This window comes from Lissotriton helveticus, chromosome 9 (assembly GCF_964261635.1).
Source record: "Lissotriton helveticus chromosome 9, aLisHel1.1, whole genome shotgun sequence".
NCBI classification, from domain to species: domain Eukaryota; kingdom Metazoa; phylum Chordata; class Amphibia; order Caudata; family Salamandridae; genus Lissotriton; species Lissotriton helveticus.
Genome location: NC_136070.1, coordinates 592,289,609 through 592,305,834, shown reverse-complemented (window position 1 = coordinate 592,305,834; position 16,226 = coordinate 592,289,609).

Sequence of the window (16,226 nt, the reverse complement as noted above, 5' to 3'; positions counted from 1 at the left end):
CATAGCTTCCATTTATTTTAACGCACCTACCCATAATTCTCAATCGCCCAGCCCTTGGCTGAGAATGGATGGCAAAGGAAAACGTTTACATTTATTCTTACAATTTTCTGAAACTTTAAATATGGGCTTGTAAGGTTTCCTAATTTTCCTGCATGCAGAGACAGCCTCAGTATGCCATTTGTAACGGGTATTTCAATATCACTTCTATAAAACTGCAGGTGGGGATTTTGGAGAAAACTGTTCATTGCCCAAGAAACATGGTAAGTGTGTTAAATGTCAATACCATTTCATTAATTGTATAATTATACAAACGCCGAGTGGTGATGTGGCCATCAGTATGAACTCATTTCAAAGAGTCATGATCATATCTAAATATAAATAATATATTAAATAGGAGTCTGCAATCCCTGATTGAAAATCTGTTTATATTTCTTTATCACAGACATGCTTTTATTCTTCATGATGGCAACCATGCTATCCCTTTCATATGAATGAGCAAGTCACCAAGTAATTAAGTGCTTTGTGGGAATGGTGATGGTGTGATTATGTTTTATAATGATAAAAATACCCTCTGCTATGCAATACAAGGTTATTGTAAGTCAATCCTCGCTAGGGTCAATTAACTCCTCACTGATTTTTAATATCCCTAAGATATATGACATAGGACATGTTATCCCGCATGTCATTCCACCCAAATCGAACAATGAATGTGATAATGCAGTTGTAGATGTGACATTTCCAAAGGTTCACTGTGTTTTGATCCTAGGATCACACAGAGCTCCATCAAGCAGTATCAATAGTCCATGTTTACACAAAACCAATGACAAAGCAATTTTTTGAGTAAGAAAATAAGTTACTGCTCTGTACCTTGTGGGTACATACATGCTTAAAGATAATGAAAGATTGATGAGAATGTCCCCTGATTATCAAGATTACATTGTTCCGTTCAGTCTGTAATGAATAGGAGCTTTGCTGAAATGTCTCACCAGTGTCAAGAGCCCTATATTGTCTTCGTATTACCACAAAAGCAGTGTTAAGTTTCTTTTGGTTTGTTGATCCAAGAAGAAATACATAAATTCTGGCTGGGATTTACTAGACATTCACTGAACCCAACATAGCAAGGCAACATTCTGTTCTGCGTTGCATGAAATGTAAGGGGCTATTTATGAGGCCTTTTGCATTGCTCTTGCACCATGCAACATGGTGCAAGAGCAACGTAAACCATAAGGCATATCTTTGAAGCCATGGAAAGCCTCCTTGCGTGGCTCTGAGTGGCTCTAAAATATCCAGAGTAACACAACACAATTCAAATAGCTGCCTGCATTACTCTTCCATGGGAAGGAGTTCCATGGGCGTTGAGTAGGTATTCCCATGCAACTCCCATGGATTTTTAGGCACACCCAGATTTAAAAGAACTTGTAAACCAGGGGATGTGTCAAAATCTTACAAATCTATCAAAGTTACAATTGATATCCAGGAACCACTGTGATACCGGTTCTTGGAAATGCTAGAGTTGTCCGCAGGTTGGTAGACATCTGTAAATACGATGGAAGGAGTACCCTCACCATGGTAAGAGTAAAGCTCTCCATAATGATGATGGTAATTACTCCATGCCACGATAACGAAATCAGCTCCTAGTGGCAGCTCCTAGGTACAGGATCTGCGAATAGTGTTCAGGGAAGGCTGTGAACAGTGATAAGATTAGGAGTGAAATATATACAAAGGCAGTAGGAGATTTACTAATAAACTGATACCTATAAACTGTCAGTAGACTATTGTCATTACAATGTCAATACATAGCTTCCATTTATTTTAACGCACCTACCCATAATTCTCAATCGCCCAGCCTCTGGCTGAGAATGGATGGCGAAGGAAAACGTTTACATTTATTCTTACAATTTTCTGAAACTTTTAAATATGGGCTTGTAAGGTTTCCCAATTTTCCTGCATGCAGAGACAGCCTCAGTATGCCATTTGTAACGGTTATTTCATTATCACTTCTATAAAACTGCAGGTGGGGATTTTGGAGAAAACTGTTCATTGCCCAAGAAACATGGTAAGTGTGTTATATGTCAATACCATTTCATTAATTGCATAATTATACAAACGCCGAGTGGTGATGTGGCCATCAGTATGAACTCATTTCAAAGTGTGATGATCATATCTAAATATAAATAATATATTAAATAGGAGTCTGCAATCCATGTTTGAAAATCTGTTTATATTTCTTTATCACAGACATGCTTTTATTCTTCATGATGGCAACCATGCTATCACTTTCATATGAATGAGCAAGTCACCAAGTAATTAAGTACTTTGTGGGAATGGTGATGGTGTGATTATGTTTTATAGTGATTAAAATACCCTCTGCTATGCAATACAAGGTTATTGTAAGTCAATCCTCGCTAGGGTAAATTAACTTCTCACTGATTTTTAATATCTCTAAGATATATGACATAGGACATGTTATCCCACATGTCGATCCACCCAAATCGAACAATGAATGTGATAATGCAGTTGTAGATGTGTCATTTCCCAAAGTTCATTGTGTTTTGATCCTAAGATCACACAGAGCTCCATCAAGCAGTATCAATAGTCCATGTTTACACAAAACCAATTACAAAGCAATTTTATGAGTAAGAAAATAAGTTGCTGCTTTGTACCTTGTGGGTACATACATGCTTAAAGATAATGAAAGATTGATGAGAATGTCCCCTGATTATCAAGATTACATTGTTCCGTTCAGGCTGTAATAAATAGGAGCTTTGCTGAAATGTCTCACCAGTGTCAAGAGCCCTACATTGTACTCCTATTACCACAAAGTCAGTGTCAAGTTTCTTTTGGTTTCTTGATCCAAGAAGAAATACATAAATCCTGGTTGGATTTATTAGATATTCACGGAACCCAACATAGCAAGGCAACATTCTGTTCTGCGTTGCATGAAATGTAAGGGCTATTTATGAGGCCTTTTGCATTGCTCTTGCACCATGCAAAATGGTGCAAGAGCAACGTAAACCATAAGGCATATCTTTGAAGCCATGGAAAGCATCCTTGCGTGGCTCTGAGTGGCTCTAAAATACCCAGAGTAACACAACGCAATTCAAATAGCTGCCTGCATTACTCTTCCATGGGAAGGAGTTCCATGAGCATTGAGTAGGTATTCCCATGCAACTCCCATGGATTTTTAGGCATACCCAGATTTACAAGAACTTGTAAACCAGGAGATGTGTCAACATTTTACAAACCTATCAAAGTTACAATTGATATACGGGAACCACTGTGATAGCGGTTCTTGGAAATGCTAGAGTTGTCTGCAGGGTGACAGACATCTGTAAATACGGGGGAAGGAGTACCCTCGCTATGGTAAGAGTAAAGCTCTCCATAATGATGATGGTCATTACTCCATCCCACGATAACGAAATCAGCTCCTAGTGGCAGCTCCTAGGTACAGGATCTGCAAATAGTGTTCAGGGAAGGCTGTGAACAGTGATAAGATTAGGAGTGAAATATATACAAAGGCAGTAGGAGATTTACTAATAAACTAATACCTATAAACCGTCAGTAGACTATTGTCATTACAATATCAATACATAGCTTCCATTTATTTTAACGCACCTACCCATAATTCTCAATCGGCCAGCCCTTGGCTGAGAAGGGATGGCGAAGGAAAACGTTTACATTTATTCTTACAACTTTCTGAAACTTTTAAATATGGGCTTGTAAGGTTTCCTAATTTTCCTGCATGCAGAGACAGCCTCAGTATGCCATTTGTAACAGGTATTTCATTATCACTTCTATAAAACTGCAGGTGGGGATTTTGGAGAAAACTGTTCATTGCCCAAGAAACATGGTAAGTGTGTTAAATGTCAATACCATTTCATTAATTGTATAATTATACAAACGCCGAGTGGTGATGTGGCCATCAGTATGAACTCATTTCAAAGAGTCATGATCATATCTAAATATAAATAATATATTAAATAGTAGTCTGCAATCCCTGATTGAAAATCAGTTTATATTTCTTCATCACAGACATGTTTTTATTCTTCATGATGGCAACCATGCTATCCCTTTCATATGAATGAGCAAGTCACCAAGAAATTAAGTGCTTTGTGGGAATGGTGATGGTGTGATTATGTTTTATAGTGATTAAAATACCCTCTGCTATGCAATACAGGATATTGTAAGTCAATCCTCGCTAGGGTAAATTAACTTCTCACTGATTTCTAATATCCCTAAGATATATGACATAGGACATGTTATCCCACATGCCATTCCACCCAAAATCGAACAATGAATGTGATAATGCAGTTGTAGATGTGACATTTCCCAAAGTTCACTGTGTTTTGATCCTAGGATCACACAGAGCTCCATCAAGCAGTATCAATAGTCCATGTTTACACAAAACCAATGACAAAGCAATTTCATGAGTAAGAAAATAAGGTAATGCTTTGTACCTTGTGGGTACATACATGCTTAAAGATAATGAAAGATTGATGAGAATGCCCCCTAATTATGAAGATTACATTGTTCCGTTCAGGCTGTAATAAATAGGAGCTTTGCTGAAATGTCTCACCAGTGTCAAGAGCCCTACATTGTCTTCGTATTACCACAAAAGCAGTGTTAAGTTTCTTTTGGTTTGTTGATCCAAGAAGAAATACATAAATTCTGGCTGGGATTTACTAGACATTCACGGAACCCAACATAGCAAGGCAACATTCTGTTCTGCGTTGCATGAAATGTAAGGGGCTATTTATGAGGCCTTTTGCATTGCTCTTGCACCATGCAACATGGTCCAAGAGCAACGTAAACCATAAGGCATATCTTTGAGGCCATGGAAAGCCTCCTTGCATGGCTCTGAGTGGCTCTAAAATACCCAGAGTAACACAACGCAATTCAAATAGCTGCCTGCATTACTCTTCCATGGGAAGGAGTTCCATGGGCGTTGAGTAGGTATTCCCATGCAACTCCCATGGATTTTTAGGCATACCCAGATTTACAAGAATTTGTAAACCAGGAGATGTGTCAAAATCTTACAAACCTATCAAAGTCACAATTGATATACGGGAACCACTGTGATAGCGGTTCTTGGAAATGCTAGAGTTGTCCGCAGGGTGACAGACATCTGTAAATACGGTGGAAGGAGTACCCTCGCTATGGTAAGAGTAAAGCTCTCCATAATGATGATGGTCATTACTCCATCCCACGATAACGAAATCAGCTCCTAGTGGCAGCTCCTAGGTACAGGATCTGCGAATAGTGTTCAGGGAAGGCTGTGAACAGTGATAAGATTAGGAGTGAAATATATACAAAGGCAGTAGGAGATGTACTAATAAACTGATACCTATAAACTGTCAGTAGACTATTGTCATTACAATATCAATACATAGCTTCCATTTATTTTAACGCACCTACCCATAATTCTCAATCGCCCAGCCCTTGGCTGAGAATGGATGGCGAAGGAAAACATTTACATTTATTCTTACAACTTTCTGAAACTTTTAACCATGGGCTTGTAAGGTATCCCAATTTTCCTGCATGCAGAGACAGCCTCAGTATGCCATTTGTAACGGTTATTTCCTTATCACTTCCTTAAAACTGCAGGTGGGGAATTTGGAGAAAACTGTTGATTGCCCAAGAAACATGGTAAGTGTGTTAAATGTCAATACCATTTCATTAATTGTATAGTTATACAAACACCGAGTGGTGATGTGGCCACCAGTATAAACTCATTTCAAAGAGTCATGATCATATCTAAATATAAATAATATATTAAATAGGAGTCTGCAATCCCTGTTTGAAAATCTGTTTATATTTCTTTATCACAGACATGCTTTTATTCTTCATGATGGCAACCATGCTATCCCTTTCATATGAATGAGCAAGTCACCAAGAAATTAAGTGCTTTGTGGGAATGGTGATGGTGTGATTATGTTTCATAGTGATTAAAATACCCTCTGCTATGCAATACTAGGTTATTGTAAGTCAATCCTCGCTAGGGTCAATTAACTTCTCACTGATTTTTAATATCCCTAAGATATATGACATAGGACATGTTATCCCACATGTCATTCCACCCAAATCGAACAATGAATGTGATAATGCAGTTGTAGATGTGACATTTCCAAAGGTTCACTGTGTTTTGATCCTAGGATCACACAGAGCTCCATCAAGCAGGGTCAATAGTCCATGTTTACACAAAACCAATAGCAAAGCAATTTTATGAGTAAGAAAATAAGTTACTGCTCTGTACCTTGTGGGTACATACATGCTTAAAGTTAATGAAAGATTGATGAGAATGTCCCCTGATTATCAAGATTACTTTATTCCGTTCAGGCTGTAATAAATAGGAGCTTTGCTGAAATGTCTCACCAGTGTCAAGAGCCCTACATTGTCCTCCTATTACCACAAAGGCAGTGTTAAGTTTCTTTTGGTTTCTTGATCCAAGAAGAAATACATAAATCCTGGTTGGATTTACTAGATATTCACGGAACCCAACATAGCAAGGCAACATTCTGTTCTGCGTTGCATGAAATGTAAGGGGCTATTTATGAGGCCTTTTGCATTGCTCTTGCACCATGCAACATGGTACAAGAGCAACATAAACCATAAGGCATATCTTTGTGGCCATGGAAAGCCTCCTTGCGTGGCTCTGAGTGGCTCTAAAATACCCAGAGTAACACAACGCAATTCAAAGAGCTGCCTGCATTACTCTTCCATGGGAAGGAGTTCCATGGGCGTTGAGTAGGTATTCCCATGCAACTCCCATGGATTTTTAGGCATACCCAGATTTACAAGAACTTGTAAACCAGGAGATGTGTCAAAATCTTACAAACCTATCAAAGTTACAATTGATATACGGGAACCACTGTGATAGCGGTGCTTGGAAATGCTAGAGTTGTCCGCAGGGTGACAGACATCTGTAAATACGATGGAAGGAGTACCCTCGCCATGGTAAGAGTAAAGCTCTCCATAATGATGATGGTAATTACTCCATCCCACGATAACGAAATCAGCTCCAAGTGGCAGCTCCTAGGTACAGGATCTGCGAATAGTGTTCAGGGAAGGCTGTGAACAGTGATAAGATTAAGAGTGAAATATATACAAAGGCAGTAGGAGATTTACTAATAAACTGATACCTATAAACTGTCAGTAGACTATTGTCATTACAATATCAATACATAGCTTCCATTTATTTTAACGCACCTACCCATAATTCTCAATCGCCCAGCCCTTGGCTGAGAATGGATGGCAAAGGAAAACGTTTACATTTATTCTTACAATTTTCTGAAACTTTAAATATGGGCTTGTAAGGTTTCCTAATTTTCCTGCATGCAGAGACAGCCTCAGTATGCCATTTGTAACGGGTATTTCAATATCACTTCTATAAAACTGCAGGTGGGGATTTTGGAGAAAACTGTTCATTGCCCAAGAAACATGGTAAGTGTGTTAAATGTCAATACCATTTCATTAATTGTATAATTATACAAACGCCGAGTGGTGATGTGGCCATCAGTATGAACTCATTTCAAAGAGTCATGATCATATCTAAATATAAATAATATATTAAATAGGAGTCTGCAATCCCTGATTGAAAATCTGTTTATATTTCTTTATCACAGACATGCTTTTATTCTTCATGATGGCAACCATGCTATCCCTTTCATATGAATGAGCAAGTCACCAAGTAATTAAGTGCTTTGTGGGAATGGTGATGGTGTGATTATGTTTTATAATGATAAAAATACCCTCTGCTATGCAATACAAGGTTATTGTAAGTCAATCCTCGCTAGGGTCAATTAACTCCTCACTGATTTTTAATATCCCTAAGATATATGACATAGGACATGTTATCCCGCATGTCATTCCACCCAAATCGAACAATGAATGTGATAATGCAGTTGTAGATGTGACATTTCCAAAGGTTCACTGTGTTTTGATCCTAGGATCACACAGAGCTCCATCAAGCAGTATCAATAGTCCATGTTTACACAAAACCAATGACAAAGCAATTTTTTGAGTAAGAAAATAAGTTACTGCTCTGTACCTTGTGGGTACATACATGCTTAAAGATAATGAAAGATTGATGAGAATGTCCCCTGATTATCAAGATTACATTGTTCCGTTCAGTCTGTAATGAATAGGAGCTTTGCTGAAATGTCTCACCAGTGTCAAGAGCCCTATATTGTCTTCGTATTACCACAAAAGCAGTGTTAAGTTTCTTTTGGTTTGTTGATCCAAGAAGAAATACATAAATTCTGGCTGGGATTTACTAGACATTCACTGAACCCAACATAGCAAGGCAACATTCTGTTCTGCGTTGCATGAAATGTAAGGGGCTATTTATGAGGCCTTTTGCATTGCTCTTGCACCATGCAACATGGTGCAAGAGCAACGTAAACCATAAGGCATATCTTTGAAGCCATGGAAAGCCTCCTTGCGTGGCTCTGAGTGGCTCTAAAATATCCAGAGTAACACAACACAATTCAAATAGCTGCCTGCATTACTCTTCCATGGGAAGGAGTTCCATGGGCGTTGAGTAGGTATTCCCATGCAACTCCCATGGATTTTTAGGCACACCCAGATTTAAAAGAACTTGTAAACCAGGGGATGTGTCAAAATCTTACAAATCTATCAAAGTTACAATTGATATCCAGGAACCACTGTGATACCGGTTCTTGGAAATGCTAGAGTTGTCCGCAGGTTGGTAGACATCTGTAAATACGATGGAAGGAGTACCCTCACCATGGTAAGAGTAAAGCTCTCCATAATGATGATGGTAATTACTCCATGCCACGATAACGAAATCAGCTCCTAGTGGCAGCTCCTAGGTACAGGATCTGCGAATAGTGTTCAGGGAAGGCTGTGAACAGTGATAAGATTAGGAGTGAAATATATACAAAGGCAGTAGGAGATTTACTAATAAACTGATACCTATAAACTGTCAGTAGACTATTGTCATTACAATATCAATACATAGCTTCCATTTATTTTAACGCACCTACCCATAATTCTCAATCGCCCAGCCTCTGGCTGAGAATGGATGGCGAAGGAAAACGTTTACATTTATTCTTACAATTTTCTGAAACTTTTAAATATGGGCTTGTAAGGTTTCCCAATTTTCCTGCATGCAGAGACAGCCTCAGTATGCCATTTGTAACGGTTATTTCATTATCACTTCTATAAAACTGCAGGTGGGGATTTTGGAGAAAACTGTTCATTGCCCAAGAAACATGGTAAGTGTGTTATATGTCAATACCATTTCATTAATTGCATAATTATACAAACGCCGAGTGGTGATGTGGCCATCAGTATGAACTCATTTCAAAGTGTGATGATCATATCTAAATATAAATAATATATTAAATAGGAGTCTGCAATCCATGTTTGAAAATCTGTTTATATTTCTTTATCACAGACATGCTTTTATTCTTCATGATGGCAACCATGCTATCACTTTCATATGAATGAGCAAGTCACCAAGTAATTAAGTGCTTTGTGGGAATGGTGATGGTGTGATTATGTTTTATAGTGATTAAAATACCCTCTGCTATGCAATACAAGGTTATTGTAAGTCAATCCTCGCTAGGGTAAATTAACTTCTCACTGATTTTTAATATCTCTAAGATATATGACATAGGACATGTTATCCCACATGTCGATCCACCCAAATCGAACAATGAATGTGATAATGCAGTTGTAGATGTGTCATTTCCCAAAGTTCATTGTGTTTTGATCCTAAGATCACACAGAGCTCCATCAAGCAGTATCAATAGTCCATGTTTACACAAAACCAATTACAAAGCAATTTTATGAGTAAGAAAATAAGTTACTGCTTTGTACCTTGTGGGTACATACATGCTTAAAGATAATGAAAGATTGATGAGAATGTCCCCTGATTATCAAGATTACATTGTTCCGTTCAGGCTGTAATAAATAGGAGCTTTGCTGAAATGTCTCACCAGTGTCAAGACCCCTACATTGTCTTCGTATTACCACAAAAGCAGTGTTAAGTTTCTTTTGGTTTGTTGATCCAAGAAGAAATACATAAATTCTGGCTGGGATTTACTAGACATTCACGGAACCCAACATAGCAAGGCAACATTCTGTTCTGCGTTGCATGAAATGTAAGGGGCTATTTATGAGGCCTTTTGCATTGCTCTTGCACCATGCAACATGGTCCAAGAGCAACGTAAACCATAAGGCATATCTTTGAGGCCATGGAAAGCCTCCTTGCGTGGCTCTGAGTGGCTCTAAAATACCCAGAGTAACACAACGCAATCCAAATAGCTGCCTGCATTACTCTTCCATGGGAAGGAGTTCCATGAGCGTTGAGTAGGTATTCCCATGCAACTCCCATGGATTTTTAGGCATACCCAGATTTAAAAGAACTTGTAAACCAGGGGATGTGTCAAAATCTTACAAATCTATCAAAGTTACAATTGATATCCAGGAACCACTGTGATAACGGTTCTTGGAAATGCTAGAGTTGTCCGCAGGTTGGTAGACATCTGTAAATACGATGGAAGGAGTACCCTCGCCATGGTAAGAGTAAAGCTCTCCATAATGATGATGGTAAATACTCCATCCCACGATAACAAAATCAGCTCCAAGTGGCAGCTCCTAGGTACAGGATCTGCGAATAGTGTTCAGGGAAGGCCGTGAACAGTGATAAGATTAGGAGTGAAACATATACAAGGGCAGTAGGAGATTTACTAATAAACTGATACCTATAAACTGTCAGTAGACTATTGTCATTACAATATCAATACATAGCTTCCATTTATTTTAACGCACCTACCCATAATTCTCAATCGCCCAGCCTCTGGCTGAGAATGGATGGCGAAGGAAAACGTTTACATTTATTCTTACAATTTTCTGAAACTTTTAAATATGGGCTTGTAAGGTTTCCCAATTTTCCTGCATGCAGAGACAGCCTCAGTATGCCATTTGTAACGGTTATTTCCTTATCACTTCCTTAAAACTGCAGGTGGGGAATTTGGAGAAAACTGTTGATTGCCCAAGAAACATGGTAAGTGTGTTAAATGTCAATACCATTTCATTAATTGTATAATTATTCAAACACCGAGTGGTGATGTGGCCACCAGTATAAACTCATTTCAAAGAGTCATGATCATATCTGAATATAAATAATATATTAAATAGGAGTCTGCAATCCCTGTTCGAAAATCTGTTTATATTTCTTTATCACAGACATGCTTTTATTCTTCATGATGGAAACCATGCTATCCCTTTCATATGAATGAGCAAGTCACCAAGTAATTAAGAGCTTTGTGGGAATGGTGATGGTGTGATTATGTTTTATAGTGATTAAAATACCCTCTGCTATGCAATACAAGTTTATTGTAAGTTAATCCTCGCTAGGGTGCATTACCTCCTCACTGATTTTAATATCCCTAAGATATATGACATAGGACATGTTATCCCACATGTCATTCCACCCAAATCGAACAATGAATGTGATAATGCAGTTGCAGATGTGACATTTCCCAAAGTTCACTGTGTTTTGATCCTAGGATCACACAGAGCTCCATCAAGCAGTATCAATAGTCCATGTTTACACAAAACCAATGACAAAGCAATTTTATGAGTAAGAAAATAAGTTACTGCTTTGTAGCTTGTGGGTACATACATGCCTAAAGATAATGAAAGATTGATGAGAATGTCCCCTGATTATCAAGATAACATTTTTCCGTTCAGGCCGTAATGAATAGGAGCTTTCCTGAAATGTCTCACCAGTGTCAAGAGCCCTACATTGTCCTCGTATTACCACAAAAGCAGTGTTAAGTTTCTTTTGGTTTGTTGATCCAAGAAGAAATACATAAATTCTGGCTGGGATTTACTAGATATTCACGGAACCCAACATAGCAAGGCAACATTCTGTTCTGCGTTGTGATCCAGCGCCCCTATAGAAATTTTGTCTCAATCAATACCACCCAACACCACAATACTCACCATTAATCATAAACTCATAAGGCCCATAAAATACCGAGACAAATATTGGGCATCTAAATCATGTGACCTAATTAATCAGAAAACTATATACACATTTATATACATCTGCAGAATTTCATCATAACCATGGATAAATCAGAAAACATTTAATTAAGTCACTAGGTGATCGATCAATCTGATGGTTCGAAACGTTAAATAACAAGGCCAGCTTGAAATTTAACATCTATTTTATTTTCTCAAACAGAATGCATTTTAATAAGTGACTTTATTTTATTAGCAATTCAGCAATTTAGCAGCTTTATTTAAAGAAAGGCATTTTGAACTGACATTTCAAAGCAAATCAGGAAACATGAATATTAGTTTTAATCGGTTTTCTTTCCCTATAGCTATTTCCCTATCTATCTCATTAGGGGATAAAAGCAAAATTAATGTAAAGTCATAGAACCCTATTATCCTTACGTGAGCAAAAAGTCCGTCAGCATCTCACGCTCATCAGGAAACAGGAATAAGCCAGCCGGCCTCCTGCCAAGGGACCAGTTTTTATACCTTTCTAACTCACTATTCTTAACAAAATGTATTATTTTCGCAGTCATTCAGCGTTGTGATTGGCTGTCAGCCGTCAGCCCATGAGATCACCACTGAAAGTCGTGTCTTTTTGAAATGTCTTTTGTCTTTGTGCCTCAAGTGACATTAGCTTCCTTGAAACTGCAACTTTATATAATAGTTTCTTTGCCGCTTCTTCAGCTTGGCACAACCTACGATATACCGTCCTTGTAGATATACAGCAGAGCACATCCTGCAAAGTTCTGCTTTTATGAATTCACTCAAATGAATAGTTTTGTCCTTGTGGTAAAACTTTCCACGTTTTTAGCTGTGCTCGGCTCATCATGACAGGATTCGAAATAACTCCCAGCAGAAATGTTAGGCCTCAAGCCTTTACTTGAGCTAGTATTCAAACAAATAGAAAAACAATAATTAATTGATAAATGAAAACTATTCTGTTTCCCACCCACCATACTAATGTTAACCCATTAATCTATATTACCTAGCTTTAAGCACAAAAAGCAAAGACTCGACAAAAACAGAAGCACATATAAATAAGCACATGCTATTAATTATGCAGCCGCGTTTAATGTTGACAAGGACAGTAGACAAGGTTCATTTATTATTATTCGACAAACTTGCAGATGCAACATAGAGCACATAATGTTAATCCCATATGTCATTTTTGCAGTTTAAACTAGGTTGGTTTAGTACATATCATGTGACAAACATTATTATTATAATTAATAATTATGGAAGTTTAACTGTGCGAGCCGAAATGCAATAAATTTCTAAATCTCGCTTCATCAACTCCCTCATCTGGTGATTTCAAAATCACCAAACAACACCCAAAATTTACCAAATTTTTACTTTTTAGAGACGACATGTTTTGAACGCTCTTTCTGTTAGTTACTACTAAACTCCTGACTCAGCAGTTTGTCTACAACTCTCATATTGAGCTTTCCGAAATTCCTCCATTTCTATCTCCTTCTCCTGTTCCTTTCTGCGTTTAAAGATTCTTTTCTTTTCCCTCACATACTTCTTTCTCTTGTGGATCATGCAACTGATTTTTAACAAAAGTGTCACTATAACTATGATTATTACAGGATAAAGTATTTTGCCAATGATTGAACTGCCAATCTCTCGAAACCAACTCCCACTTGCTGCAAATTTCTTGCTCAGTCGTTCTGAAAAATTATCAACTTCTAAAGGTTCAATTTCTGAATGAAATTCTGTGATATTTCTGATTAACATCTCTATGTTCTGACTCTTATCTGGGATATAGGTACAGCAATGCTGGACATGTAAAATCCCACAAACTCCTCCCTCTTTTGCTAAAAGGATGTCAAAAGCGAGACGGTTTTGCATAACCATCGAGCACATGGCAATGATCTCAGTATCAACTAATTGGAAACTAGTTACTGTTCCTGTGGACAAACTATCTACAATTGTAGAAACTTTTCAGATTTTGACTGCATTCAGGGTAATTCCTACCATAGGAATGATTGCACCAAAAATGTCACCCCTGATTTCAGAGAAACTCTCCCTCTTGTATCTGCTCAGATGCTTGCCATTTTCAAATGATCCTTTTGTATTTCTGTCTACATGAAAACATTTTGGAAAGACTAATCCAATGTAACATGTCCCATACAAGTGGTCTGTGAGGCTAAAGTAAGCTTTGTTCCCGCAAACAAAATAAATTCCAGGGAAAATTTGATCCTTACCACCTTTAAATCCCCTACCCCCATGATACGATAAGTGTCCTCACACTGACTTGCACCCACAAAATAGTTGTCATAAAGGGTGTTATCTCTTCTAATGCAAAACCTTCCACTAGCAGGTTTATCAATGTGAATAGCAGGATTTCCATTTCTAGCATTAAGCTTTTCATCCTCCACTTGCCAAAATCTGGATTTGGTCTGTTTCAGCATCTCATTTCTCTTGTAAATTGCCCTTCTCTTCTCAACCAAGTTTAAGAAAGACTTTTCTTCAGCTCTCATTTTGCATGTTAAATTGTTCTTAAAAGCATACTCATAAGTTAATTCAGTAGTCACTAAGAAAAATTCCCTCATCTGTTTAGCAGGTTTGACTTTGTTCAAGCTATTTACAACTTTCAGGTTTGCAAAAATCTCATCATAGTCTGAATAATAGTACTCCAGACGACCTGTTTGGTAAAACAAGCTGGCTATCACACTACAAGTAAAGCCATAAGTAAGGGGTAGCATATTATAGGTAACCCCTTCTGAAACAGAAGCAGGAAGCTTTACACAGAAATAAAAGTCTTTAACATCCATGACCTTTACGTATTCTGTCAAAAGTCTTGAAAAAGAATTGCTAGAAAAATCTCCAACAGATCTATCTTGATGAATCTCTGGCCTGTGCTCAATAACTTTGTTAGTTTTGTCATCATGTTTAGCTTGTTTAGTCTCAGCTTTACTAGACATATTAGCTTTGTATATTTCCTTGTCAATCCCAAAAGGAAAGATGACTGCCAAAATCAACCAAACCAAAATTATTAGGACCACACAAATAGAAGACATTTTGTAGCATCTTCTAAAAATCGAGCACCATGAATTAGTATTATCAGTAGGAATCTTTTTACTAATAAACAAGAGACTTTTACAAAAAACAAAAATTATTTCAAAATTATTTCAAAAATAATACACATCCCCCTTTGAAAATGTTTTTTTTTAGTAACCCTCTAACAGCTTTTCTTTGACCTTGCATCAACAATGTGTTCTTCCAGCTAACACAATTTCTTCGAACTTGTGTCACCTAACACAATTTCTTCAGCCTTATGCCAAAAATAAATCCTCAACCTAATTAGAAAACAACCCTAATCATTGTCACTAGCTTCTTCTAAATCTTCCTGTCCGCTACTGCCAAAATCAACCAAACCAAAATTATTAGGACCACACAAATAGAAGACATTTTGTAGCATCTTCTAAAAATCGAGCACCTTGAATTAGTATTATCAGTAGGAATCTTTTTACTTATAAACAAGAGCATTTTACAAAAAACAAAAATTATTTCAAAAATTATTTCAAAAATAATACACACCCCCCTTTGAATTTTTTTTTTTTTAGTAACCCTCTAACAGCTTTTCTTCGACCTTGCGTCAACAATGTGTTCTTCCAGCTAACACAATTTCTTCGACCTTGTGTCACCTAACACAATTTCTTCAGCCTTATGCCAAAAATAAATCCTCAACCTAATTAGAAAACAACCCTAATCATTGTCACTAGCTTCTTCTAAATCTTCCTGTCCGCTACTGCTTATCTCCACTACTGGTGGGATTATTATATAAGTCTACTCAGGAGACTTATATTTCTGATTAGGCTTCTGTACTATTTTTGCTCTACTGCTAATTACTTCTATTTTCTTCCCAACCTGGCTTTTCTTTTCTAATTCACCTTTTTGACTTGAAATCTCATTGATCTGCTCTTTAGACTTGTTAACAAATTTGGATTTCAGACTTTTATTTTCATCAGGCCAATTATCTCCTTTTCTAAAGATCTTCTTCTTGGGCTCAGTTTTGTTACATTCAGCTTTCCAAATTCTTTTTCTGAACTGTCTTATGTCAGAATCTTCATCACTCTCATCCGAATCTGTTTCTGAGACTTCAAATTTATGTTTTGGATCTTTTTTACCCGGCAGCTTCACTCCGTTAGGAACATTATCCTTATAGCTGGTACTTGGTAATTCGT